The 27990-nt window shown below is 45.5% G+C and overlaps 1 protein-coding gene across 5 annotated transcripts in view; it reads left to right on the top strand.

Moving 5' to 3' along the window:
• Positions 1–27990, top strand: part of IQSEC1 (IQ motif and Sec7 domain 1) — a 243425-nt gene that overhangs the window by 156604 nt on the left and 58831 nt on the right. The gene's annotated exons all lie outside the window — the stretch shown is intronic.

Below are 27990 nucleotides of genomic sequence, written 5' to 3'. Positions count from 1 at the left end.
TGTAGCTGCTGTGTTGTGTTATGTAGATGGCTAGCATTGATTCTAGACTGTGGGCTCAGGTTTCTTATTTGCATTTAGTCAATCAGCTGTGTCCCCCCTCCTGAAATCCTGCTGCTGAATTTCTGCTCATTTTGTAGCTCAGGATATTTATTCTTCTCAATTTACTTGCTTTTACATAAATCATTGGGGAAAAAAAAAATAACCTTACAGCAGAGACAGCAGAATATTTCAGGAAGTGAAATGTTTCTATTGAACCACATGCAATCTATGCAGTTTTTAGGGAAGGATTTTCAAATTAAACCATGCATGTGTCTGGGGGGTGGTTCAAAACCAATCCCCTATCTGTTGTGTACGCAGAAACGTCTGGATTCATAGGTGGAAGGACAGCACTGCAAATAGSTCTTTAACATAGTTTTCAAACCCTATTTCTTGCACTGGGCCACATAAATAGGTGTTTGGTGGTTATATAAGGGCCAGGCAGAGCATGTGGGTAACGTGGTGGAGAGTTAAGTGCTTGGTTTCTTGCCCTGCCCTGGTGCTGCTGCGGGCGCTGCCCTGCGCGGCGGCCGTCCCGCCGCTCCTGCGCTGGGCGCTCGCCCGGCTCTGCCCTCCGGGGCGGGTGGCCGGGCAGCAGCCGCTCGCCCTGCACCGCGCGCGGGGGTTGCGTCTGGAGCGGGGCTCGCTATGGCACTCTCATGTGGATGATTGGAAGCAGAGGAACAAAAAAGTCCCCTCAAATCATCAGCTTAGCCCAGCTAAAGTTAAAATTCATAGCTGGATAGATGGTCTATGAGAAACTGTATGAACRGGATGAAAAATGGCCTGACTTGCCGTGTGCTCATTGATATAAATATCAGCAGCGTTTAGCTGCTGTCAGCTGGCCAGGGATCACGTGCGAGCTGTGAATTTGCACCCCGGCTTTTTGGACACTGCAGAAGTCTGGTAGTGGGCAGATGTGGGGGGAGGACAAGCGAGCCTGGCTCCTGCCTAGGGAGCCTCTGCGGAGGCTGCGAGGTGCCGGCGGCGCTGCCTGCGCGGATTAAAGGGTGTTGGGGGCTGAGAGGCTCTGCCGCTCCCAGAAGGTCGGAGCGGCGCCGCCTGCGCCGGCCTCCACGCGCCGGCCTCCACGCGCCGGCCTCCACGCGCCAGCCTCCACACGCCGGCCTCCACGCGCCAGCCTCCACGCGCCGGCCTCGCTGCTGCCAGTGGGCGAGCAGTCACGGCCCTCGCGCCTCCCGCCCTCGGCTTTCCTCGCCTTCTTTGGGATGCCTTTATAAAGACAAAAACACTGCTAAGCATTTTCCCYTTGCTAAATTATCCTTTAGTTTTAAACAGGGTAGCCTTTATTAATTTAGTTGTTCCTTTTTTTCCAAAATAAGTAACTTAAAAAACTTTCTAAATTCAATCAGAGTAGAAGCTATTATTTTGCAATTTAAGAAAAAATGCAGAGCTCCATGAGAATGAGCTATTTGTGCCTGGAGGTACGTACCTGATTATATACTTGACTATTTGGAGCCTTTCACGTACGTGTTTTTGGTTTTGCTGTGGTCTGGATGCTAAAGATTGTTCATGTTGGATGCAAATGTTTCTTACTCAGTGCACAAGCTGGAGGGGAGCCTGGCGGACTCAAGTCCTTCTTAATGAAAATGTTTTTATAGAGGGAAGAGGGAGAGGCCTCGGTGCCGTCGTCCCCGGCTGTGCTCAATGCTAACGGGGCTCCAGGAAGGCGGGAGAGGCCCCGCGCCGAGCAGCAGTAACGCACTGAGCTCCTGATGTCCATGTGCCTGGCTGCTGGTTGGAAATGGTGGGCATGAGGGGCAGCCCCTGTGTCAGCATGGGACAGGAGCATTTGTTTCGCTGGTGTAGAGTTCCCAATGGAAATGACCCTAGCTCAGTGTTAATGTCCAGAAGAGAGGGGTTGGCAGCTCACAAGCCACAAGCGTTGTTTCCCACCCTCGAATTCACTGGTAAGAGCTTCAGAGGGAGATCTGTGTTTTTAGGCAAAAGTCCTTATTAAGAGGAGAAATAAAACCCCATTATTATAAGGAAGTTGATCCTCATGTTGCAATGTGACATTCTGGAGCTTTCCACCAGCCAGCCACTGTTGTGCTGATTGAAGGGCCTGCTTTGGACACAGGAGCTGCATGCTTGTCAGCAAAGGTAGGAGATTACCAGGCTGCTGCATAAAACAGACAGTTAAGTTTTCTCCTGAAGAACAGGGAAGGAGGTGAGATGAAAATCCACAGTTTTCCTGTAACAAATAGATGCTGTCCAACAGGGTGCAGTTGAACATCAGTGCCCACTGTAAGGAACAGCACAAGGGGCGACTTGGGCGCTTGCTGGAGGGAAGCTCGCTGGCGGGAAGAAGCAGCTCTTGGCTACTCTTTTCCAAGGGGCTTGCATGAAATGGCCACCTGAATCCCACTGTAATTATGTTTTATCCCAGCTCTTGACCTTTTTAGGCCTCCAGAAGACCCAACTGTAACCTGTGCAGAGAAGAGCACAAGAGCACGTGGAGGCGCCGCTTGGCGAGGGAGCAGCGTCCCGCAGGAGCGGGTGCCRGGCCGAGGTGCCCGGCAGAGAGCTGTTGCGCTGGGCAGGGGCACAGAGCTCCGTCTGCCGCCAGGCCCTGTGGCTTTCCATGGCTGGCAGATGCTGCCCTTCAGTTGCAATGAGAACTCCTGGGTATTTAGGTTCAGGTGTGAGGCTCCTTCACTGTAACTTTTAAGGAGATGAGTTTCATGGCTTTGGGTGAGATCCCTGGTGAGGCTGGCACTGGGGCAGCTGTTGGTTTTGTTTTGTTCCACAGAAACCTAGCTAAATGCGTTAAATCAGAAGTGTCTAACTTTTCATCTTCAGATCATTCCATAACCATTGGCTGATTTATATGCATAGCACAGGCACCCACAGCGCAGATGGAAACGCTCTCATTTTTCCAGACGGAAAGACTGAGGGAGAGGGCAGCGTGGTTTGTTCAGCTGCAGAGGAAAGTTGATATTAGCGGCAGTGTGTGATGCTGGAAGCGCTTGGTTGCTGGTGCTGCCCTCGCGCAGCTGCCGGCAGGGGTACAGCAGTGTGGATTTCACATACTTGAACCGTGAGAGAGGGAAATACTTAGCAATGAGGGTGGGTTTTTTTGGTTGTGTTGTATTCGCAGTATCTGCAGAATACTGCGTCTGGAAACATTTTTAGCTGTTTAAAGGGAAATCAGATATCCGAGTTACACTTAAATAATGCCTGGTAGGCAATACTGAATTGACACTTTCATGAAATGGATGTAATTGTGTGCCATATATAACTTACTTTCTCCCACTTTCCACTCCTGTATTATTAAAGTACAGAAGAGACGTAGTTGAACTCTCCTTGGACATTTGATTAATATAGCAATTAAAATACTTCAAACAGCTCATGTTTACAGACAAACAGAGAAAGGAACATTATGAAGATAAAATTCAGCTGTTCCGATTCTTCCAAACTTGGGTGCGAAGCCCAGGCCCGTTTCAGAGGTACGAGGAGCCGCAGTTACATGGTAGCTCTGCAGTGCAGCCCCAGCACAGCCAAGCTGAGGGCCAGGTGCACGCCCTGCTTCTCGGGAGACGCGTGTCTGTGTTAACGTGACCTATTTAGGCTTGAGGCAGATACCTTCATAGCGGCCGTGTGCCCTCCAGCAGYGTTTTCCTAAGATTTAAGCTGGGAGGAGCACGAAGGGCCGACGCGGGAGCAGTGACCGTGCCGGGGCCCAGCAGCGCCACGGGGGCCGGCTCTGCTGAGTGCCCTTCCAGAGCTGCGTCCCCACAACCGTCTGGGATTCCCTCCCGAATGTGCTGCTGCCAGGGCAGCCTGGCTTCAGATGTGYTGCCTTCCAGTGAAGGGCACTGCGAAAATATTTACTGGTGGTGGGATGTTGTTAGTTGGATCCTGTCTGTAGGACACGTTAGTGTTACTGTGATGTTAGGCATCTTTGAACATGATGAATAGGTTAAAGGAAAAATAAAACTCCCTTGTGCTATCAGTAGCAGCACTGCTGAGATAGGAAATGAGAAGGTGAAAGCGGCACCCTCTTTTCCGTATCCGTGCATAATCCATTTGCACTCTCATAGAAAAGCTGCTCTGTGCCTTTCCCCTGCTAAGCTGGTAGGACGCATGAATTTCAAAAGCATTGCTTGGGGTTTGGAGTGATAGGAACATTAGCCTCTAGAAACACAGAAGGTTGGGCTGAAGGAAACAAGCCAAGGAAAATATTTGCGTGGTTACATTTCACTCAGCTGTCCTTTCCTCCTTCCTTCCCTTCCTGTTTGTGTGTTACTTTGAGCCCTGTTGTCATGGGACTCATCTGTACAACCCTTTGCTTTGTCACTGCATCCCACCCCACTGCCTGTGCTGAACTTTATACCCTACCAATCTGGCTTGCTTGGCTGCCCTGTTAATGTCTCCGCGCTGCCCCACACTTCAGGAACTCCTGTTCCTCCCAGTGAGCAGAGCAGCCAGGCACGGCCCAGGATGGGAGCTCCCGCTCCCGGGAACGCCGCTGCTTTGCTTCATCCAGCCCCTCAGAAGCCTCGGCGCCAGRCCGCGACGCGAGCTCCAGCTCCAGCCCAGCCACCTTCCCGAGCACTAAATTCACATTCCAGGCATTTCTGAAGCAGACAGCAGGGCGGGAGGGAACACAAATGCAAATGGATGGTTTTCTTCAGCTATTTGCTTATGCATTCAGCAGTCCTAAATGAGGCGTTTGGTTGAGGTATTACCTGATTCTGCTATAGACGGGTCCATTAGAGTCAGATGGTGACACTAGGATTCCCCCTAAAAATGGGCCTAGACCAAACCCCGACTCCTGCCCTCTTCCAGCCTCTGCAGAAGCCTTTACCAGACCAGAGCTTCGATTTCATTCTTGTCCTTGAATCTTCCAGGCCCTGAACTAGAGCCAAATTCTACCTTTCAGTTTTAATCTTTCTCCCCCTTTCTTGACAAGATAAAGCATCCCACAGACAAGATCTACCTGCATCTTCTGCCTCATTCCAGAGCTCAGAAAGCAGCAGAAACTAAGAAAAGTGTCTGAAGTATTAGCATGCAAAGGAGCAAAACCCAAGCAACTCTCTTTGCTACTGAAGTTCCTACATCTAGTACAAGCTGTTTGTTTCAGCAGTGTCAGATCTGGGAAGTCTGAAAGAAAGCAAGATGCCTGGTGTTCATGTTTGCATATCAATACCAGAAGTGTTTTCTAGATTGCATCTGACTCACAGCATAGCTGGTGCTCGGGGTCAGGAACAGAATCAGTTGGAAACATTTGAGAATACGGTTAGCCCTTCTGTCTGCCTTGCAAGCTTTCTTCTCTTGCAACCTCCGATTAGTCGTGTCAACGCTATTCCTTCTGTGCAATCTCTGCTACTTCCAGGTATTGTCACACCATCCGCTTGCATGTTCTTCAACTCAGATATCCGAGACAAGTGACTTCTGCCTACTGCAAAAAATCAGGGTTTCAGTCTATCTAGCAGATATTTCCTGGATGCTTCTCCCTGCACAAATGCAGTGTCCTTGAAGTCAGACGGTAGTTCCTACAGAATTCAGATGGAGCTTTCTGTTGATGTCACCTTCAATTTTAATCAGATTGTTAACAACCACGTTTGCTGTCCATTTTCTATTGAGCTTGTGTCTGTTTTCAAGATTGTCATGATTAACTATTTTAGAAGATTGTGCGAAGAGCCTCTTTCATCAGCCTGGAAGTTTAAACTGGAGGCTGCAGTGGAAGTATGACAGGAGATCTGCACAGAAGGGTGGGCACACTGGTCCAACAGGGCTAAATCATGCTTGCAGGACACTTAGGCTTGGGGGAACACAGTGTAGCTGATCAGTGCTACCTGCACCTTCCTAAGGCACTGAAGGAGAATCAGACATGATGGCCATAAGCAGTAGCTGCTGCTGTGATCTAACATGCCTGAGCACCGTGGATCTCGGGAGAAGCTCTTTTCTTCTGTTCACTTGCGGAGTAGGATGGGAGCTCCCGGAGTAGAGCCCATGCCTGGAATAGGCTCTGAGTGCCCTTGCCTGGATTTTATCTTCCATTGTTTTTCTAAGTGGAAAAAAAATGTGGGTATTTGAACCATCTAGGGAAAGTGAGCCACCCTCTCAGAATATGTTTACCCAATCTTTTAAAATGCTCACTTCCTCTGACATTTTTATTTTTCTTGGCAAGTAAATACTAGTCAAGCTGTTTCCCCTTTCCTGAGCTCAGTGTTTTTAAAGGAAACTAATGTTCAGTTAGCTCCAGTTAGCTAAAAAATTTCAAGCAACATGATAGAAGGACTGCAGATAAAAAGAACAATCCCATCTTGCACAAATGTCCTCGCAGATATTTCTGGTTCTCATAATGAACTAAAATCTCAGATCAGAAAGGCCATATGCTATCAGTGCTCTAAGTCTTATCCCATTCTGGATAGTAATATAATTACTGGAGTAGTTTAAAAGGTTAGTTGATGTGCTGTAAATATATGATCTTCTTATATGAATCTTACTGTATTGAACCTGCCTAGAATGGATGAAACAGCATTTCAAAGTGCTTCACAAGGCCTGTCATCTCAGTGGACGTTTCTTAGCAGTCTTGCAAAGTGTTTATTATTGTAAAGTGATATTCTGTCATCTTTTAGCAAGGCCCACACTGTAAACATTTCTATACTCAGTATAAATTAAAATGAAATTGAGTAAATTCAGTGTCTCGAGTTTACAGAACATCTAGTGATTATCTGGGCACTTCAGATTAACTGTGGGCTTGTATGTAATAGAGCTTGGTTATTTGGAACACAAGTTGCAAAATGTAACATAGTAGGTCAGACATGAGATATCAAACATTAACTATTTCCATACAGTTTAAAGTAATTTGAGTAATGACTAATGACTGATGATTATTTGCACGGTCATGTGTTTATTCTTTTTCTGTGCTTTGGCATATAGAATTAGTAAGTATTTCTCCTGCAGTTAAAATAAYGAATGAGAAATAACGGGCATATAACAAAACAGCGTGCAAGCCTGTGGATCCAGGCGGCGGCTGCTGTTTGCTCGTGGGCCGGTTGCCGTTCGTGGGGTGGCTTTGGAGCAGCGCGGGGGCTGCGTGGCAGGGCTGCGTGAGCTGCTGCGCCCGCGCTGCCCGAGCCCCCGAYGCCCGCGGTGCCGTGAGCAGGGCAGCGGCGGCTCCCGGGGCCTTGTCCCGCACGGCGGCACGAGCCTGTGCGGAGGAACAAGCCTCCGAATGTAGAGCTCACGCTAGCACTAGCGCTCATCTCCCACACAGCGACCACAGCGAGCGTTTTTAAGGTACATGGAGATGCAGCAGAGCTTTTCTGCTTGTGAGTTTGTTTGATTTTTGTTTATWTATTTTAATCTTTTTAGCCTTTTACCTTCACTTGTTGCTTCAGATGCACAGCTGRTCAATAGGCTGCCATGTCTGTGTTGGCAGTACTGGCTTTTACTGAAACTTGCTGCACAAAGTAGTGCCTATGGGAGCAGTCAGCAGGCAAGGGAACTATGGTACCTGAACCATGTGTCTTTCCACCTGCTGTGTAAACACAATTTCTACTTCTGGGGCATACTTGATGATACTGTATTGGCAAAGGCTTAACTGAAAAAACAAGAGGATAAAGTATGCATTTTTTATTTCAATTTAGAACAGTGGTAAAGTTAAAAATTGAAATCTGCTGAAGTTAACTGGTCAAATAATAAGCTAATCTAATGCAGTAATGATGTTTTCCGTTATGAAAAACTGTTGTACTTTATATAAGGAAATGCAAAAGTTCTTTCAAAGGAAACAGAGTTTAGATGTGCTGTGTGGTATTTTGTGGTTTGTACCTGTGAATAGGTATCTTGTGATCTCTGTGTGTATTAGCAACCGTACTGAAGCACTGAGTTAACGCCGTGTAGGCATCCTCTTCCCCCTCTTTTCCAGCCTTTAGCTGGGCATACAGAGTGTTTTGCAGCTAGGCTGATATGCTGCAGTTCCTTGAGTCCTTAGAGGAAGAAAGATGAGCATGTTTTTCATGGATTTGGCATATTTAGTGAGAGGGATAACCTGGCCTAGCGGTGCTGGTGGCCAAGCACTGCTGCCTAACAGTGGAGGAAGTAACTCCTGACACAGGCCTTGCAGCACAAAATGTCCCTCGTAACGGGGATTTAAAASACTTAGACTTGCCGGTGTGGCTCTGGCGGCTCTCAGTCTGGAAGTCATCTAGAGTAGCACAAGTTACGGAAATGAATATTTTAATTATATATTCATTTGTGCAGAAATAAGTAGATGGTCTCTGTCCCCTAAATAAGAACAGATCTAACTGTGGGCAAGGCCTGTCACACAGCAGACCTGTTCAAAATGACCGGATCCCTGCAAAGCGATTGCTTTCTTTAAATAGCCACCCTATTAGCCACAGATTGGTGGAAGGGCTCTGAGAGGCACTTTTGTGACCTTAAATTATATCTGTGCAGTATCTAATTCCCATCTCTGAGTTTGACTTTCATCTGTCGAATCCCAGCAATCCCAACTTGAGGAGAAAGCGAGCTTGGCCAGGCGAGACACCTGCTTAACACCTCCTGGCCGGGACCTTCCTGATCCCGAAACAGAAGCGGGTGCCGTGTCGCGGGTGCTGCCGGGGCGCTGCTGTGGGGCAGAGACCTGCAGCGTGGCGGCTTGGACCTCTCCCTGGCTGCGTCGCTGGAGACCTGTGCAAAGCCCATGTGAGCCAGTAATCCCAAAGGCTGTTCTCAGTTGATAGGCGCTTTAGTTGTGCAAATATGTTTATGTCTCAAATTTCAGTGCTTTAGTGAAGTTCTTGTGAAGCACAGCAGCTATCGAGCTGAACTGTATGTGCACTGAGAGGAGCCTGTGGTCAGCACGAGTTGCACAGACCTGCAAAGCCTCCCCAGGGAGAGGGAGCTGTTAATAGCCAGATAGCTGAGACGTGATGTGATGTTTTACCCAGGAGTGAATTGCCTGACTTCATTTAGAGAGACGACTCCTACACTGAACAATTAATTTTAAACTAAAGTTTACCCTCCGTCCACCCCCAAGTGACACAACTGTGCTGTCAGCTTGGAGAAGCTGTGAAGCAGCTTCAGCTACGTGTAACGGGAATTTCAGCTCCTGACCCAGGCTTTGCTGCAGCTACTGGCCAAGCCCCCTCCTGTGGCAATGGAAACGGCCTTTTCTGAGTCAAGATATCCATGTTTGGTTGCCAGTGCAGTGAACAGTTATGAACTAGGGACTAGGAAGAAATATATTTTGGGTTGCGCAGCACATCTTTGTCTTCTGTGGCTAGAGAGAAACACACTTGGTGCCTCCTCACGGGTGCCAGAGCTGTTGCCACATGGTACAACTGCCCTAGCAGCTTGGGGTGCATTTTTGTGAACACTGCTTTTCCCTTAATCTGTATCAGGAAAAGACTACAGTTAAGATGAAATAAGATTTTCAACATCCATAAAATGCTTCAAGCAGCTGCTTTAGTTCTGTTTTCCATAACAGGGTGGAGTAGTGATTTTTGTGATTGAGATCACCACCACCACCGAGAGGGATCATCTGCTGGCTGTGCATTGCAGTGGTGATGTAATTCTCATTTAACGATCATCTTTATTATTCTGGGATTTTAGGGCAGAATTCTTGGTACTTTTTCTTSCAATCTCATCCCTTGGATTTCTTATTAGTGTATGCAGAATGTCACAGTTTTTTGCTTGTTGACTGCATCTCTATGCTTCTGAACCCCTTTCTGCTTTTCTGACGATGAATGCAAGTTACTTCATGCACTTACTTTGCAGAACATTTCTGCAAAGGCAGGAACGAGAGGGACTTTTCCTGGGAATGCCATCAGTTCCTTCCCATGGGCCTGCAGCACCTGGAGCGTGTGGCCACCCCTCKGGCAGCAGCCCTCCCGCCCTCTGCAAGCCCTGCCGCCCCTCGGCCTTTGCAGAACTCGCGCTGCAGTTTGTGGCAGAGCCTTTTCTCCTCCCTGCCGCCGCGGGGTTCTCCCCAGCGCGTTCGTGTCGCTGTGCCGGCCGCTGGCAGCCGCGGTCGGCGCCGCAGCCTGGCCACGTTTCCGTGCAGAGCGGGCTGCCCTTTCCTGCCGCAGCGCTGGCCGCAGGGGCCCGAGGGACCCTCCGCTCTCTCAGGRTCCGCGGTGCTCCGAGCACGGCCCTGCTCGCCTTTGGCGGCGCCTCCCAAAGCCTTCAAATGTGCCTGCACCGTCTGGTTTGCAGTGGCACAAGTAGATTACCACTGTRAAGCTGCCATGGGAAGTAGGGTGTACTCATTGCTTCAGGAAACCTGACCTGAAGATAAACATAACCTGGAGTGAGAACCACTTCAGAGCCCACACAGTGACAAGAGATGCAGATGAGGAGCGGCTCAGAGCCAAAGCTGCTCGTGTGCATGTGCACAGGTGAAATTCAGCAGTACAAGTACTTTTTAAAATATAACCAGTCACCTATAGTTTGTGACCCAAAACAGGAAGGTGTAAGTGGCATGCTGGTCACTGTGTAAAGGACTTGTATCCAGCTGTAATTAGCCTTAGGACTTCACATTTTGTGCACAATGAGCAAGCAGTTTCCAGCAGTGTTTTGGGCATCTGCTGAAGTAAAAATTCAGAAGCAAATCCTTCCCTCTTGGAAGCCATTGCAGAAGTCTTTCAGTTGTGGTAAGGACCAATTCTGGGACACTTGCTACTCTCACAAGTCAATTATAACGTTTAAAAAAGCCATCACAGCCAGCACTGCCTCTATGAGCATGTATGTGCTTAAAAAAACCCAAAGGGYATATATTATGCACATCTACAAAATTTTATGTACATGCACAAAATCAGGAAGGGGAATAAAATATTACTAGTAAAAGGACAAACAAAAGTGTTTAACCAGCAAAAGCTTATTTACTTTTTAAAGCTTTCAGCCCCCTGCCCTGGACAGCTTGGGGCCGGGAAGGGTGTGTGTGGCCACAGCAGGTTTGAGGCCCCGGCGTGGGCACCGCAGCCCTTCATGCCACGAGGAAATGACCGGAGCAAACGAGTTGCATCCTGGAGGTGAATAATGCATCAGCTCATAAATACAGTTTTAAATTCTGCAACAAATCTATTTGTTCAAACGCTATTCCTGCCTATTTCAGGAAACGTTCTTCTCTTTATGAATCCCTGAGTCTAACCTGCCTTTTGGAGTTGAAGCACGAGGCCACACCAATGTCAGCTGGTAACTATGATAGCGCATGAGGACTTAATGAGCAGCAGAAGACTCAAAGCTTTCACTCCCTGTAACTCTTGGCCTGCAGCAAAGATTAATACTAAAACTGAGCACTTCTGCTGAGCTGCCGTTGTTAAACATAGTGCTTGAGCTTCTTGTTAGCCTCCGATCCCAGCCTGAGCAAGCAATTAAGCTCGCACGGAGCTGGCAGGGTGGGATTTCTTAATACTGTGAAAAGCAATTAGCTGTAAATTGTATGTAAKACTTTAATGGTGCAATGTGCACTATTTACCCTCATGTCTTTACCTCTCATTCACCTGCGTGTTTACTCTAAGAGTAGCCCACTCCATCCTTGTTTATTTACTGTTTTGGGAAAACCTCATAAGTGAATCTCATTGGGAAGGTGTTATGACAGTGTGATTRTCTGTCAAATCAGCAGGTATTTACTGCTGATGAGGCGGGAGTCCACCCAAGTGCAGAGTGACAGCTTGATTAGCGCAAGAGCATTTCCTTTAGTAGCGCTTCATCTCGAAGGCGTTGGGGTTGCCACGCCTGCTTTGTGTCACAGCCGGCACGGCCTTTCCTCCTTGCTGCAATCCTCTTTCCATGATGTTATTTCTTAACTTATGGTAAGTGATGATTGCAAGAAGAGGGAGCAAAAGGGAAGAAATGAATAATCCTTTTAAGGTGTTTGAAAATTGCTTTGATTATGCCTGTAATGCTGGAAGATTATGCCTGTAATGCTTAAGAGATAGTGTTTTAAATGCTGCTTTTTAGGGCATTCCTTTGTGTTTACACTTTTGAAGTGTTGACTTTGGTCACTAACCTGACAATCTGTCTTATCTGTTTCTGTTCATGAAGAAAGGGTTTTTTTTTTGCCCCTCAGGTCCATCACTGATGCTGTTCTGCATGTGGCAGAATATTGGGGGATTGTAGTTTGTTTGACGTGGAAAGTTCCTAACTATGAGATGTTTTGCCCCTGCTAAGTTAGTATCAGTGGCTGGATCTTAGAAGTGAAAATGAGACTAATATTAATGTGACTTATTTTTCTTAGCTTATTCTCTGCCAGACAGTTCTTCTATTATTGGCGTTATCTGAACTGCAGTGAGCCTGAAAGCAAAACTGTTCTAGCTGGTTCTATGCACTCACAGCCGAACTTCTCTGTGGCCGAACTGGGTAATATATACGTGTAATTTGAGGACTCAAGTGCTGCATTTGTGAATAAGGTATGTGTACATTTCTCAAATTTGAGTGTATATTTACAGTAACTGYGTACAAGGGGAAGAGCTTTCCAGGTGGGTTGGTCCTTTTCTCCTCATCCATTCCTCCTCTTTCCCAGTGTTTTGGGAATCCTGGAGATGGCACTTGGGACTGTCGTGACCAAAGTACCATTTCCAAAGGGTGTCTGTGGTGGCTTTCAGTGGCCCTGAAGAGGAGAGCGTGAGGGTGCGTGGGGCAGGGATGTATGGGCTCTGTTGCGGTGCTCCAGCAGGGCAGAGTCCGTCAGTGTCCGCTTTTCCACGAGGCAAGTTCAGTTACTGCAGCCGTTCCTCTTCCTCGGTTTGGGAGAAGGAGGCAGAAGCCTGTTGGTAATTTTAAATTAACTTTTGAGTATTTCCGTCCACTGCTGTGCTAGTCCCATGACCTCTTAGCCATGCTTCTTGTTGAGGAAGGATCTTGATGAACTTTGTAAAAACCTGGCTTACCTCGGCATGAGGGTTTGTTAGAAAATTTAGCTAGCAGCAGCAGTAGTATGGACAAACTCTGCCGTGGAAAGCTGTGATTGAGGAGATAAGATCAGTATTGTCGTTTGAACTTCCACTTCCCAGATTTCTACCAATACTGCTCAGATTTTTCTGGATCTAGAAAAATATGATCTGGATCTAGAATGTTGAAAATCATATAGTCTTCTGGGAGTAGAAAGAGTAACGGAAAATGTTGGAGTTGTCTCAGAGCAATATTTGTGCTCTTCTTTCTAACACTTTATCCATAAGTATTCTCTTAATCTAGTTTGTGATTTGTGTGACTGTGAAAATCTGATCCTCATTCCCTTGGAATTAAATATTTATAGCAGCAAATGCTGTGTTTTGCATGTGTAATTTTTTTTCTTGTTAATATTTATAAATTCCAGAAAGTGTGCTTGCATTTATTTAGGCCTTAATGTAGATTTTTATATTTTCTTACATGCAACATATTTTGGTGTTATAACCAATCTAAAACCTGAGGTAGAATATGCAGTTAAAAAAGCTTTTACTGTACATAGCAGAAAAATTATAATGTGTCTACAAATATACTTAAATTCCTTTGTTGTTTAAAAAAAAAAAAAGAGCAAAGCAATGCAGTTGTTCTATATTGTCTGTTCCTATATATATATATATATGTATGTATGTATGTATGTATGTATATGCCATCTCAACAGTTGCCATTCTCAGCTGGTGTTCCCACATGCAGCCAGTTGGGTTTTGCTGGAACTACAGTGCCTTACATCAATGCTGGATGCTGCTGAAAACACTTGCTGTATTTTTCCATTCACCAATATTTCTCCCTTCTCAGATGTTCTTTTGTTTCAGGAAGATACAGGCCTGCTCCATTATTCATCTGTAAACTGAGCAGCTTCTGAAACCAACCGTATTGGAAAAACATAGACGAATGCTGCTGCTGCTGCTAAGAATAATCTTGACCCTAAAAATTCCCTCTCTAGATTACTGAGAGGTGCCTTTATACAGGCAGCGTCCCCTGTTCTTGCTAGCAGAGGGCAGAGGGTGGGCAGCGGGGCGGGAGGGAAGGAGCCGGCTGCCGCTGGCTGCGGGCTGCGCTTCCCCGGCCTCCCCACGCTGCATGGCTGTAAATTGCTCAGTGGCCACGCAGGAGTAGAGTTAGGTCCTTGCAAGTTATATCTGAGGGACTGGAGAAGGGGAATTTTCCAAAGAAAACCTTTTGTGCTGTATTTTACTCTTCTGCAGCAATACATCTGTGAGGGAAGGGCAGCCTGTCACCTGGTTCTCTTGAGGGTGACACTGGCAGYGTAAGCAAGGAGCAGCAGGAGAAGCTGTTTAAAGATTAAGCGGGAAAGAAAAAAGTGCTAAAAATCTGGCACCAGGAAAGCTGTGGCTCTTAATGCAAGCTAACCTAAATGCTCTTCAATCTGTGTCAGATAAAAGCATACCTCATCTGTTTGGCTGAATAATTTTCATCTGAAATAGCAGAATTACATAAATACATATTTCCCACAGMTAAATTTGTTTCTGCTTTCATCAAAGCTGGCTTTACAAAAGGTTTATCTCTTGGAGTGCTTTCYTAAGAGTCGAGTATAAATACTGAGGTTTTTCAATGGCAGCTTTGCTCCAACTTTTTTAGCACCTATCTCCCCACTGGAAGGTTATTCTGTGTTAGGGGTTGTGATAYTGTGTTGGTTGGTTCAACCTGAAATGCTACTTGGGTTCCTTATACATCAGCCTATCCATACTGCATACCTATATGTACAATGCCTTTTATTAGAAATCATAAACTTAATCTATTTTAGTATAATTTATTGGAAAATCCATATTGTTTCTGACATTTAGGTGGAAACAGGAGACTAAGCGAAGGGAATGTTTCCCTCAGTAAGCTTTTGCTTTTGTTTTTGGGACTGTTTGTTCCTTATACAGCTTCAGATTTACAGCTTTCTGGAAAGGTCACCAAGAGCCATATCCAGGTTTTATAGCTGGTATGTTCACCAAGAGCCATATCCAGGTTTTATAGCTGGTATGTTATGGTTTAACTGTAAATGTAGCCACAACCGCTGATATAACACCACCGAGGTCGGAAGAGAGAAAATAATACAGAGTGAGCAGATAAAGCTGTCGAACTGTGGCTATATGCCTGAACAATATGTATATGAGCAGTATATATATAAATAGTATATATGCTGTCATATATGTATAATATATGTGTTATATGTGTGTGTATATTTAACTATCTATCTATAAAACAAAAATCCTATATCAAAATCCCAGCAGAAGGAAGGAGAGCATCATTTCAGCATCCTGCTYGCTCTCGTCTGGCCTCTTGGCTAGGGTCCGGAGCGGTGGCACTTGCGGAAAGGAGCTGCAGTGAGAGCTGCCTGGGCTGGGCCTCTGCCCTCCTCCCGGAGCAGGGCTTGGGAAGGGCTTTGGTGCACTGGTTAACCAGCCTGTGGTTTGAGGGATGCAGACTCCAAACTTCCAGGCGTTTCCGATGCCTCCTGCAGCAGCAGCTGACTTGCTCGGGGTGCCTGTCCCCCCGGGGTGCTGCCCAGCGCTCCCGGTCCCGCAGGGATGTTGGAGGCAGGAGTGGTGGTCGGGAGGCTTCCARAAAGCCTCCCTGACTGCAGCCTGGCGGCGGAATCCTGCGCCTGCCGCTTTTGTGCCTGGCGTATTTTGCAAGTCATCTCTTCAGCCTTTGCTGTTACAGAGAGAATAGCTATTGCTGGAAGAGGTGCYGCTCTGCAAGCCCCAGCTGCGCAGGAGGCCTCTAGGTTGCCAGCAGGTTCTGAAGAGCAGTAACACAGAAAAACCTGCTGCAGAGCTGAGCTGTCTGAGAAACAGTCGAAAGCTTTTTGGTTACTTTGCCTCCCGTGTTTGTATCACGTACTTAAAGTATTACACAAGTACAGCTGCAAGTAGAAGGCAGGGAGGCACCTAATAGTTAGAGTCAGTCAGAGAGCTGAGTGTTTTAAGGAAAAATATATWCCAACTAGAGAAAAACCGACACGCAGTTGGAATTAATCTGAGTACAGAATGAATCCCTGAGATKTTTATATGGTGATTTACTGGGTGTAATAAAATCCATAAAGGATTAGAAGCTATTTTTATTTGAAAACTTTATAGAAGTGTCTGGACTTCTTTACTAGCAGTTTTGAAATAATTAATTTTTCATTTTTAGAAATGAATTAATTGAAAAATGTATATGCCATTATAATTCCCTGCAGGACCACCAGGACTTTATATAAAACCAAACAGAGCATATTCAGAAATTCTCACCAGATGTTTGATGAAATCGCTATCTTTGATTACAAGAAGTCTTTTGTGAGCAGAATAATTACCTTTGTTTGGGTGGTAAAGAGAATGAGGATSATACGCTGCTCTTCATAGTAAATTTTCACAATAAAATCGCGTTTAACATTCCGGGACGAGCCACGAGCGTCTCTCTCATTAGCATCCATGCTCAGCGGTGCTCTCGGGCTGTGAGCGGGGCCGCAGGGGCAGCAGCGTTACCCTGTGGAAGATGCATCGTGTTTCTGAACCTGGCAGGAGCAGCGTTTGCCTGGATGCTGCTGCAGCGACTGCGCCTGAGGCTGGAGCTCAGCACCTTTCATTTTAAAGGTTTCCTCCAACCCCTCCTTTAGCATTCTATCTGCTCGTAGTGGAGGGCAAGTAAATCCAGATCTCTAAAATAGGCAGCGTTTTGGGGGAGCTCTTACAGCTGTGTTGTGGGCAAGTTGCTGCTGGTTGACAGGCRGACTCTCAAGAAACAGCCCTGCCAGGGCAGCGTCGGGCAGTCTGCAGGCTCTGCTGCCCTTCTCAGCCCAGTCATGGCAAAGTGAATCATGCCATCTGTATTCAGCCCAGGTAAATACGTTGCGATTTACAATATGCAGAAAGGGAATGGTGCAAATGAAACCATGCATCTGTGCTGCCAGTTTTCAGTTAAAAATCTGTCTTGTGTTTGAAAAGAATTAGTTGTTTAAAGTGACTGTGTTGGCTAATAAAAGCTTGCTGCATATGCTGGAAARGAGAAGTTGCAGAAATGATTGTCCAAACAAGCAGCTCGTATAGTTCAGACACATTAAAGTATTTTTGCAATTATTTTATAAGTTTTTTAAATCATTTCTGCATGTAAGAATAACTGAATATTCTTGTCCATTGAGAGTATTTGACATTTATTCTTTCATCAGAACAGTGCAGAGTAGCAAGAAAATTTTTTTGTAAGAAGAAAAACATAGTGAATTTAAGTGAGGTATGACTGCATTCTTAGGATAATTTTAGCTAGTTGATCAAGACTGTCCATTTCAGTTGCTTTGCAGTTCCTCCTGTAAACGAAAGATGGCAAAATATCCAAGCTGCTGATCCAGTCTGCAGCTGGTTTCCAGCAGTCCTTTTGGAGACCAGCTACGCTTGTCATCATGTTTTCTTTGTCTCTAAGAAGAGATCTAAATGCCAAGAGGTTCAGGTGATAACTAACTATGTAACTAAATGCTTTTAGGTTGTCSCTCACACTGAGATGATCTTTCCATCTAATGTTTCCTGTGTTTTTTCCTCCTTTTCAGTGGCCGTGCAAGCAGGATCAGAATAACCATAGGTTTAAGTTTAAAGCACATGTTCATTAGACTTCAGTGTTGTACCCCTTTGGTGTGCAGCTCTTTATGGACACTCCTTTATATATATTTATATATATRTGTACATAAACATATACACTTAAATACTTACATGCTTAAAGAGTATGTCAAAAGACCAGCTGCTAGCTCAATAGGTTATTTTTGTGTTAAAACTTCAAGCCTGCAGCAGTAGTCTGTTCATGGCAAATGATATTGGGTGTTTTGATAGTGCAGGGTATGGTCGATGTCCCTTGCAAGGTGTTGACATGGGTTTTGAAGAGCCCTCACTTGTGTGTCACAGGAGGAGACGCTCTTGGGCGCCGCTGCGGAATTAGGAGGGGTAGGTGAGTGGGCACCCAGGCCAAAGTAGCTGAGGTTTCTCCCTGCTCTCATTTTCTGCTAAGAAAACGTCTACAATACCTGAAAACAACCTTGCCAACATAGTCTATTAGATAGGTTGTGCCACCTCCTTGGTTTCACCCTTGTGACTTCCTCTGGCAGCGTGCAGGGTCTGCAGGGCAGTTGCTCGCTTGTCTCCTGTAAACATGCCTAATCATTTTTGCACCCTAAGCTTAGCTTTAAATTTGATTTAGTGTAGRAGTCTGAATCTATAGTCTGCAAAATACTTGTTTTTATTGGAGACTAGACTGGGGACAATCTGTCTAGGGGACTTCCACTCTTATGAAACAGCCCGTTCTGTCGTCATCCGCACTCGTGGTGCCTCTTCGTGGCCGTGGGGAAGGCGGTGGTCGCGTTTGCCCCCAACAGCCCCATTCGCAGCGGTCCACCCCGCAGCTCGGCCCCAGTCACGGGTACCAGCTGCAGGCAGCTGCCCTGCTCTGCCCATAGAATCACAGAATCATAGAATGCCGAAGGTTGGAAGGGACCTCAGAGGTCATCGAGTCCAACCCCCCTGCTCACGCAGGGTCACCTAGAGCACRTGGCACAGGGCTGCGTCCAAGTGGGTTTTAAAGATCTCCAAAGAAGGAGACTCCACAACCTGTGTGGGCAGCCTGTTCCAGGGCTCTGTCACCCTCACTGTCAAAAAGTGTTTTCTCAAGTTCCTGTGGAACTTTTGATGCCTCAGCTTGTGGCCGTTTCCTCTAGTCCTAATGGTTGCTGCTGTGCAATTGCTCAAGAAAATAAAATGCTCATGTAATGCAGTTTCCTGGATTCTAGACAAGTGGAGCTCTGAGGGACGGAGATAAATTCAGCCCTAGAGAATGAGGAAATCTCTCTAGTCAGTTAACATGAAAGGAAACAAATTGATTAAATCGCCAGTTGCTCTTGCAGTCGTGTGCGTGTTGAGGAGGAGAAGTTGCCGAGTCCCTTTGAGTCCTGAGGATCTTTCCTCCATGTCAATGAAGATAAGTACCGTTGATATAAACTAGTTCACTGAATAATCTTACAGTGAGCTCTGYGGGTCTCCCGTTCACCTGACCGATGGCTTTATTAGCTCAGGGTCATCAGTGTTTGCTCAGTTACCGCAGCCTGTTTCGCAGGCACGAGGCCTGGAGGAAGGAAGGTTTTTCCGTTCGTAGCAGCCGAGCAACTGAAGCTGCTTCCTGCTCACCAGCTTCTCCTAGGAGACTGGGGGCAGCTCTTACTGCAAACTAATTGCCTGTGTTTGAAGGCCCCTGTGCGCACCTCGCGGTAGATATTCCAGGTAGTTAATTAGTGTAATGGRTTTCCATTTTCTTTTTAACCCAGGTTGGCATAAGACTCATTTTATTAAATATGTTCTGCAGTAGGGCAAGATGTCCATCTAAAGTTAAACGTGCCTTCATTAGTGTCATGCGCTGCAAAGCAGTCTCTGTTATGGGTGATAAAATGTGATGATTTATTTTGCCTTTTGGAAGCAGTGACTTCACAAGTTCACGTGAGTTCATGGTGCAAGTCCCCTGTTTTGTGCTTGGAGGCTTTGGGCTGGCGGTCAGCAGCCAATTCCTTTAGGTAGGTGGGGGGGCAGGGAGGCTGGCGCTGCTGCCTCACCTTGGGCCAGCTCTGTGGGCAGGGGGAACGTGCGTCTTTAAAGTGTCGTCGTCATCTGCATTCAGAACAAGGGCTGTTGCAAGAAAGAGCTTTCGCAGGCACTGAGCACACGGATACCTCTGTGCTGTCGGTCAGCGTGCGGCAGTGCCGGAGCACGGCCCTCGGGAAGGGCCGGTCCAGAGCTGCACAAGGAAACGTGCTGCTCGTTGAGAGCAAACGTGCCCTGCGCGAGGGGTCTGTGCGCAGACTGCTGCTTCTGGCGGTGCCTTTGCTGGGCATCTTGCACAAGTGCAGGGCAGCCGTGATGCAAGCGATGAAGCAGAGGCCCAGCAGTGTCCTGCATGTCCTCAGTGTCCCTGGGCACCGGCAGCTGGAGGACTAAACCTGTCAGTAAGTGTAAGTCGTTTTGTGGGTGTTGGCCGGGTGAGGACTAGCCTGGGGCCTTCGCTGGGTTGCCGTGGTTTGCACGGAGCTCCCAGGCCTGGTGTCCCCGCTCACTGCCCCAGCTCGGGCGCCAGCAGAGGTGCCCCTGGTGCCCCGGGGTGGCTGCAGGGGCCCTGGTGTGTTGGCTCCTGCCTCCAGCACCACTGTCCTGCCTGGCAGGTTAGGGAGGAGCGAGGGAGTGTGAGGGGACAAATAGTAAAATCTCCTTATGCTCAAGTATATCACTCTGTAGTAATGCATAACTTCTAAATCTTTGATGTGTGGCAAGTAAAATCCAGTACAAAATTAATGCCACATTTTCTGATGATTTCTTTCTTCTCTTCTTCAATAATGCTTAAAGAAGCACCTGGACATTATCAAAGTCTTTCGCATGTTGCCTCTGCTTTCAAGTTCAGGAAGGGGCTACCTCGTGGATGTATCTTCAGATAGGAGAATGTGGAGCCTCGTCGGGGCAGCCTGGAGCTCAGAGCCGGGCAGGGCTGCGCGTTGGCACTCGAGGGATAARGCAGAGCGTGTCCCGCCTTCCTGCCGGAGAGCAGCAGTGCTGCCTGTGCCCCTTTTCTGGGAGTTCGTCACAGCTCAACAGAGAGGACAGCAAACGTGCTGGGCTGCTTGCAGGAGCCCTCCGGCCTGTGCTGCACAAAACTGCAGGACAACAGTACTCCTTTTTTAGTGCTGTTTATTCTGCTTTAGTAAGGAATGCTTCTTTTCTGAAATGTGTTTATTGGTTCTTCTTGTATTTTTGCTTATTTTCTATCTGTCTCAAAACAAAATAGCGTTCAAAGGTTTTATTAGCTGTAAATGCTACCTTGGAAAAAACTCAATGCTTGTTTGTATAATTTACACTGGGGTTAAATGCTGTTTCTTCACTCTCTGCTTGCAGCCTGTCCACATGAGAGATTTTACGGTTCTGAGTGGAGTTCAGGGCCTTGCACAATTAGCAGAGGCTCGTTCTTCGTTACCATGCAGAGATGTATTGTTCTTGGCACAGCTGTTTCCTGGGATATAAATATATAGGGTGATCTTAGTTCAGTTACTTACTTTTCTGTGTGATTTTTGGCAAATGTGGTTTGAGGCTTTTGTTTTCCCTGAGTGATCCCCCTTTGCTGCGCTGACCCCGGCTCTGCGCGTTGCCACTTGCAGGGCGTTGGGCATAACAGGGCGCCCGCCCGGGACGTGGCACCATCGGCAYGGGCATCTGCAAAGGACGGCTGCCAAGGGAGGTACTTTGTCCATAAACGTTTCTGCTTTTGCATTAAATCTTTTATCTCACTCGGAGATACAGTGTGTCTCTGTACTGATGTGTTTGACAGATAAAATGTATTTGTAGATATATTCCCTTCCTGATTTAATAGATTTCATATTGCACAGTCATGCACTACAGCTGAAATTCTTACATTATTTTACCAAGAYGCTTTCAAATGCAACTTCCTTAGGTAAAGAATGAAGCCTGCCCTCGAATTTCCTCCCTCCTGCTTTATTTAAGTAGGCAATTAGTAAAGAAGTGGYTTCTTGAGGTGCCTTTGCCTTAAAATTAGACTTTAGAAAACTATTTTATTTATCTGTGGGACACTAATGCCACAGGGTGATATTTGTCATTGTAATAACATAATTCAAACTTAGTCGTTGGTATCAAAATGAGCAACTGTAACCCAAGCTGAGCTTCAAGTAGAAGAAATGCTGGGCTCGGAATGCTGCTGCAGCAGGATAACTCCTGGAAAATGCCCTTGTGCGTGGGGTGTGCTGTACACATGCCTACTCCGTGCAGCGTGCCACACAGGGCCCGAGGAAGGACACACCTGCAGACACGAAGGCTGTATTATATAGAGCATAAATTAGCAACRTTCAGATATGCATTTAATGCTAGCTAGTATTCATAAATGTTCAGTTAATATTGGTGGGGCATGTGCTTCTTCACGTTTTTGTCTAAAGAAACACAATTCTGAATATTTCAGAAATAGAAAATATTAGTATAGCTGTGTTGAAGGTAGCCGCTCATTTTTGCTCTTGACTTCAGTGTGTGCCTGAAGCACAAAATGCACGCACAAGCTCACTCCTGTTACAAAATTGTAAATTGTTAAACTGAAGAAAAAGTCTGTTAAATTCTAAGCAAACAAAAGTACGTTTTTCTTGGGGATTGAGAGCTATTGAGATGATGTTGATTATATGAAGCATAACCAAGCACTGTTAATCTTGGCTAGCCGTTAATCCCCTAAAATTCCTTTCCCAGAAAGCACATTATTACTGCTATAAAACGGAGAGTAGATGAAGGCTGCAGGGAACCTACSTGTGTGTGTGCATAAATATATATAAAAGAATGGTTCTTTTTAGTTGGTTTACATGAGGTGTTTCAAGAGTGTTAATATACTGTGYATGAGCTAGCTGGATTGTATGAATCATCCCAATGTTCATGTTTTGCCCAACCTCATTTAAAGATATGTTATTCGTGTGTTAACCGTTGCATAGACTGGACAGAGAGCTTTGGGTATCGTTACAGTTAATTCCTWTATTTTTTATTTTTATTTTTTTATTAGCAGCTGTATTCAGTAATACTCTAATGATACAAACCATTGCGATGGTTCCATTATAATCTTACTTGGGTGTAGTTCTTTTCCAGAAGCAGATTTGGAGGGGCAGGTAAATGCATGCCCATCAATAGCACCACCAGCTCATGCGATCCCAAAGCTGCCGCCTTCCTGCCGGGAAGGTTCCCCGGGAGTGAAGAGCAGCCTGGCAGTGGAGCCCGTGGTGCCGGGCCGCGCTCTGCGRCGCTGGCGGCTCCTCAGCATCGCTGCTGATCCTGCGCATGGCAGCTCCGGGCACAGCAGCACCTGGAGCTCCCGCTCGCAGCCAGCGGAGCCGCCCGCCCGCTGCCCTCGCGCCCCTGGCCCAGTGCGCCCGGCCTCAGCAGCGCCAGCGCCGCGGCCGGAGCGGGGAAAGGGAAGGCGCTCCTGGAGGACGCGTTGCCTGCGACACAAAGCGCCAGTGCATGTGTAGTGGTATCGGCAGAGCTGTAAACCCCAGGTACCTGGTTTCACAGTACAGAGTCCTGCCTTTATTGCCCATAGAAGTGGATCAAAGGTTTTCCTTTCTCACTTCTTCTGTTTCGATCTACTATTTCTAGCAATTGAATGGCATTTGTTTGCTCGTAGATGAACGTCTTTTAAAAGGGGCTCTCCGGCTCCTTATTTGCTGCTGTACTTCCCTTGGGGGTCTCCAGGCCTTCGTTCTCCTCCCATCAGTGGATCTGCRGGAGGAAAGCGGCTTTTCCTGAAGAGCTAGCAGCTCTCAGCAGCAGACCAAGGTTGCAGCCTCTGCTTCCCAGGTACAGCTTCCCCGCTGGACTGAGTCCTGGAGGCACCAAGAACAGCAGCCGGGGCCCCCTGCGATAATTTTTTCAAAAGAGAGGTCACGTGCTCATCAYACACAAAGAAATAATCACCTTGCGTGCCTGTGGATCCGTCTAGAGAAACTGAAATACTTTGGTGGTGATATAGTGAAATGCAGTTTTCGAATAACTGCTGAATTTTATGGCATGCCAGAAGTGCATCTTGCTGTGAGCAGCGCTCAGGGGAGCAGAGACACAGCCAGAGAAGGTAAAAACAACGTGATCAGTTTTCTCAAAATCTGTAAATCYTGTACTAAATTCAAGCTCTGTCTAGCACTGTGTCAGGTGCTAGTGCACCAAAAGACATTGCTTACATTTGCTTTTGGCACAAATGGGGGTTTTTAAGACTGACTTTGAGGGACAAAATCGGTTCSTAGTATTGACAGCAGAGAATTTTCCATCAGGAATCCTGGCTTGGGTCTCAAAGTTTGAATGTGATCAAATCCTCTTTAAGGCTTGCTTTTCTCATCTGTGAAATTTTGTCTGTATTTTACAGCCTGCTATAGTTTACATAGTTGTCTGGTTTGCATGCTTACACATTGCGTAAATGAATGTGCCCTAGTATCCTGGAACATCTTTATCCTTTTGAAAATTACTTTTTTCCTCCAAAACAAGGCCCCTTATCCAAATCTCCTAAACAGGGTTTAGGGGAAGGTTTATTGTAGACTCCAGCAGGGCTTCTTTTCAGAAGCCAGTCCTGGACCATTTTCTTTATTCTGCACTCTAAACAAAGTATCTTGTTTATGCAAGGTGGTAAAAGGCCAGGAATGTGTAGATTCCTGTTTCATCTTCAATTCTCCCACTCATCTGCAAGGTGACTTTGAAAAGTTGTTCTAACTTTCTTCTGTTAGGACTTACGTTCTTTGTGCTTCAGTGTTTGCAGCTTTCACATAGGGATAATACTGTTTTATTTTTTTGTAAGTGTTTCTTTTGAGGTACATAGCTGAAAAGTGCAGTTTCTAGTCTGCATCCCCTTGAAGTGAGGGAAGATTTCCATTGCCTTAATAGGCTTTGGATCTGTTCTTAGAAGAGCAAAATGACTCCAAAGATTCATTGTTTTGCCTGCTCCATAGCAACAGACACCATAAAGCCTTTTCCCAGATGTGTTTATTTAAAGGCATTGTAAGTTCGGCTAAAAAATAAAGCGAAGTTGTAGCTGTTGATTTTGGACATCATTTGAAAGAAGAAAATGACACAAAACCAAAAAGGTAGGGCACTCCTAAAGCAAATGAAGCACTTTTTAATGGAATATGGTAAGAAATCTGTTTGGGGGCATGCAAACTATGATGAGTATATTAAGAACTACATGGCATATTTGGTAATGTGTATATATATTATATATATGTATATAAAAATCCTGATAATATGGAAAAAATATCACTGTATACTGTTGGGTTTTTTTATAGTTAAAGAATTAATATTTGTTGAAAATCATGACACATCAAAACAAAATATTGAGTAAGAGCATTTTATGTGCAGTGCACACTCTTGCCACTGATGCATCACAAGATTTTTTAAAAAACTTTTGTTAAAGAACATTTTTATTGGGCATATTGGGTGAAGGGAGAGTATGAAAAGCAGAGAATTCCTGGAGGAGGGGGAGGAAGACCTATGTTATGGATAGTGAATTTGTTTCTAGAAGTTAACTGGATTAAAAGAAAGAGATCAACTAACATGTCCCAAAAGTGTAGCATGAGAGGAATAACATTTTGATCTGTATATGCACTTTATTGTGGGACAGTTCCTGGTTCTGGGACAGTACTCATGTTCTGGAGAAGAGCCTCCCTAGTAGTTTTTTCCTCTTTGTTTTCTGGATAAGCCTTTGCTTTTATTCAAGCAAAATGAAAAATCCATTCAAGCAAAATGCAAAAATACCCATTTACCCATTTTAGCCTTTTAGGTCTTGGAAATAATGGTGTATTAAATGTGATTAAGTTGTGAATTACTCTTAAGCAGGGTCATAATTACTGTGGATTTAGATGACATGTTATACAAATTGCTGTGTGTTTTTAATTACAAATTGAGTTTGTTGCACTCTGGGGGCTTATAAACCTTATCTTAGCTATTAACACTTTAAATAACAGTGATTTATGTAAATTACTGGATAACCCAAAATTTCAGTGTGCTGTGCTTAAATTAAGGTTCAATTATATTCCATATTAGAAATAAATTGTGGTTAGCTTCAGCAAGACAGATTGACTAGTCTAAGGATAACATTCTCTGCTGAGGCATTGATAAATATAAGAACAGTTACAAAAATGGAGCTATCTTTGTAAGTCTGCTGTCGGTATTTACTGGGCACAGTGAGATGATGGGGATGGTACCAAATACAACTACGGTGAATAGTGAACGACCTGTCAATCCACTGCGGCTGCTGTTGTCCTTGTTGTGCCATGTACCCTGGTGGTTCAGAGTCCTGCACCTCCTTWAGGTTTGTCCGGGTCTAGTGAAAACAAGTTTGTGGTTTGAAATCTTTATTTGCTTCCTGTTGAACAGAAATTTGCTAGTAACTTAGTTTTTCTTAAGTCAGCTCGATTTTGTTTTCATGGAGGAAATACAACTTTGTGTTTACTATTAGCTCTGCTCCCAGAAATTGCTGGGAATAAGGATACTAAGATACAGCAACTTAACTTCCCATCTCCTTATCCTGCAGCACACATGTCCACAGTATCTTGGTGGCAGCTTGAAGGTGAGCTAGGTGCCAAATGGCAGCTGGAAAACAACAGTATATAGGAGCCCCCACATGTCCTACTGGTTGTGCCAAAGCTTCCAACACAAGGAGCAGATGGATAAAGAGATATAAAAATGCACATTAGCTCTGTGCTGACAGAAATCCTCTGCTGGCCCCTTCTTCTGAGGCCTGAAAYAACTCCTTAATATACTTGGCAAAGAGCACTGCACTTTTCTAGTCAGGAGAGTAAAAATATATAGCTGTATAGCTACATACTTCCAGAAAACTGTCCTAAAAAGTCAAGCCTAATCACAGCCTGTTACCTGGCTGAGGAGAGTTTATGCAGAATGGATTATGGCTCAGTGAAGATGGCCTGGGAATGTTTAAAAACAAACATTTAAAGAAAGCTTTCCAAAAATAATTGCATCAGGCTGTCTCGACTCGCAAACCACAAGGCCATCTGCCTAGTGCAGCAAGAATTTGTTTTTCTGCTTTTAATTCCCTCTGTTGGAATACATGAAAGAAACTATAATTTGAATGTGTACAAGATCTTGATGTTTAATCRATACCTTGGGTTTTAAGGACTGCCACTAAAACACAAAATGATTATACAGAAACTTTGCAGCAGAATGGTTAAAAAACAAATTGGAGAATTTAGAATTGTTGAGATTGAGGGAGAAGAGGCTTTGTTGATACCTTAAGTGGTATTGGAAACAAGAGATATGGTGGAATGGCCCACCAATGTTGAAGGAAGATAGTGTTTGACAAGGATTTAGAAGCTTTTTCTTTAAATAATTCTGTGTCTGTTTTTGCCATCTGAGCTGCACATACCATACATATGCTCCTTCATCGTCTGCGCTAAAACCGTCTGTGCTTGGTTTCTCCTCTGGTAACCAGTTTCAGTAGCTGACCTGAGGATGACTTCTGCCTGCTTTGGATCTCTCTCCACTTGCAAGGAGAGCGGACGATTGATGTGGGAGGGCACTGAGTCAGGACCAGAAAATGTGGGACTGCTGCTAGTGGCTGTGTGTCCGAGGCTCGGCTTCCTGGGATATCCCAGACGCAACTCCAAAGGCGGCCGTGGTGCCCTGAATGCCACTGTCAACACGGCTGTTACGGACACATCTTTAATGCATTTCAACCTCGCTTAAAGCTAGGTAAATTAGTGTTTGTGTGCTTTGTGGGATCCATGCCCAATGCTTCCTTAGGAACCTGTGCAAAATGTGTATTGAACCTAAATATTTCGCTCGGCTCATGTGAAGCTGCTTTGATTCTTTTATCATTGAGAAAGATGTGATCAGCTCCCATAGTCAGTGTTACAAAGAGAGGTGTTGTATATACAGTACAAGTATATAGAAGTAATTGTAGACAAGTCCTTGTGCTCCTTCTTTACTGGATCTGTTTGAGTAACATTTTAAGAACTGCAGAGTTTCCCCAAGCTGCAGAGATTAGCCAGCATTTATTTTATTTGGTGGAATATTTTTATTTCTGAAAGTATACTGCAAATTGCTTAGTCCCCACATAAAATTTCAATAAACATTGTGCAATTGGTTATGAATGAAGCCTTTTGTGGTGAGCTTCCAAAAACTAAAACAGGGAAACACCCTACAGGAAGGGTGCTGGTTTTCTTCATTCGCTTCCCTTTCCCCAGTCCCTGGCATGGGACAGAGCGCAGGAGCATCTGCGGTCAGGCCATTTGCACAGTGTCCATAGACGTAATGCACATTTGGGTGTGGAGAAACTTATTTGGAAAGCAAGTGTTTCCAATGATCCTGTTAAATGTTTTCATAAGAAACTCCAACCCATCTTGCTTTCTTGCTTTATTGCAGAGTAAAACTACAGGAGACTTCCTGTTTTCTCAAAACACTAACTTCTTTATACCTGTAGGTAGCACTATTTATCTGCTGGTTTTGTGGTGGGGATTCAGCTGGATGGTAAAGCTATGCTGCTGTTAGGATGGTCTCC

The sequence above is a fragment of the Nothoprocta perdicaria genome, unplaced genomic scaffold (genome assembly GCF_003342845.1).
Source record: "Nothoprocta perdicaria isolate Ctin4 unplaced genomic scaffold, notPer1 scaffold_42, whole genome shotgun sequence".
Taxonomy (NCBI): Eukaryota; Metazoa; Chordata; class Aves; order Tinamiformes; family Tinamidae; genus Nothoprocta; species Nothoprocta perdicaria.
This window is presented reverse-complemented; position numbering and strand designations above follow the sequence as displayed.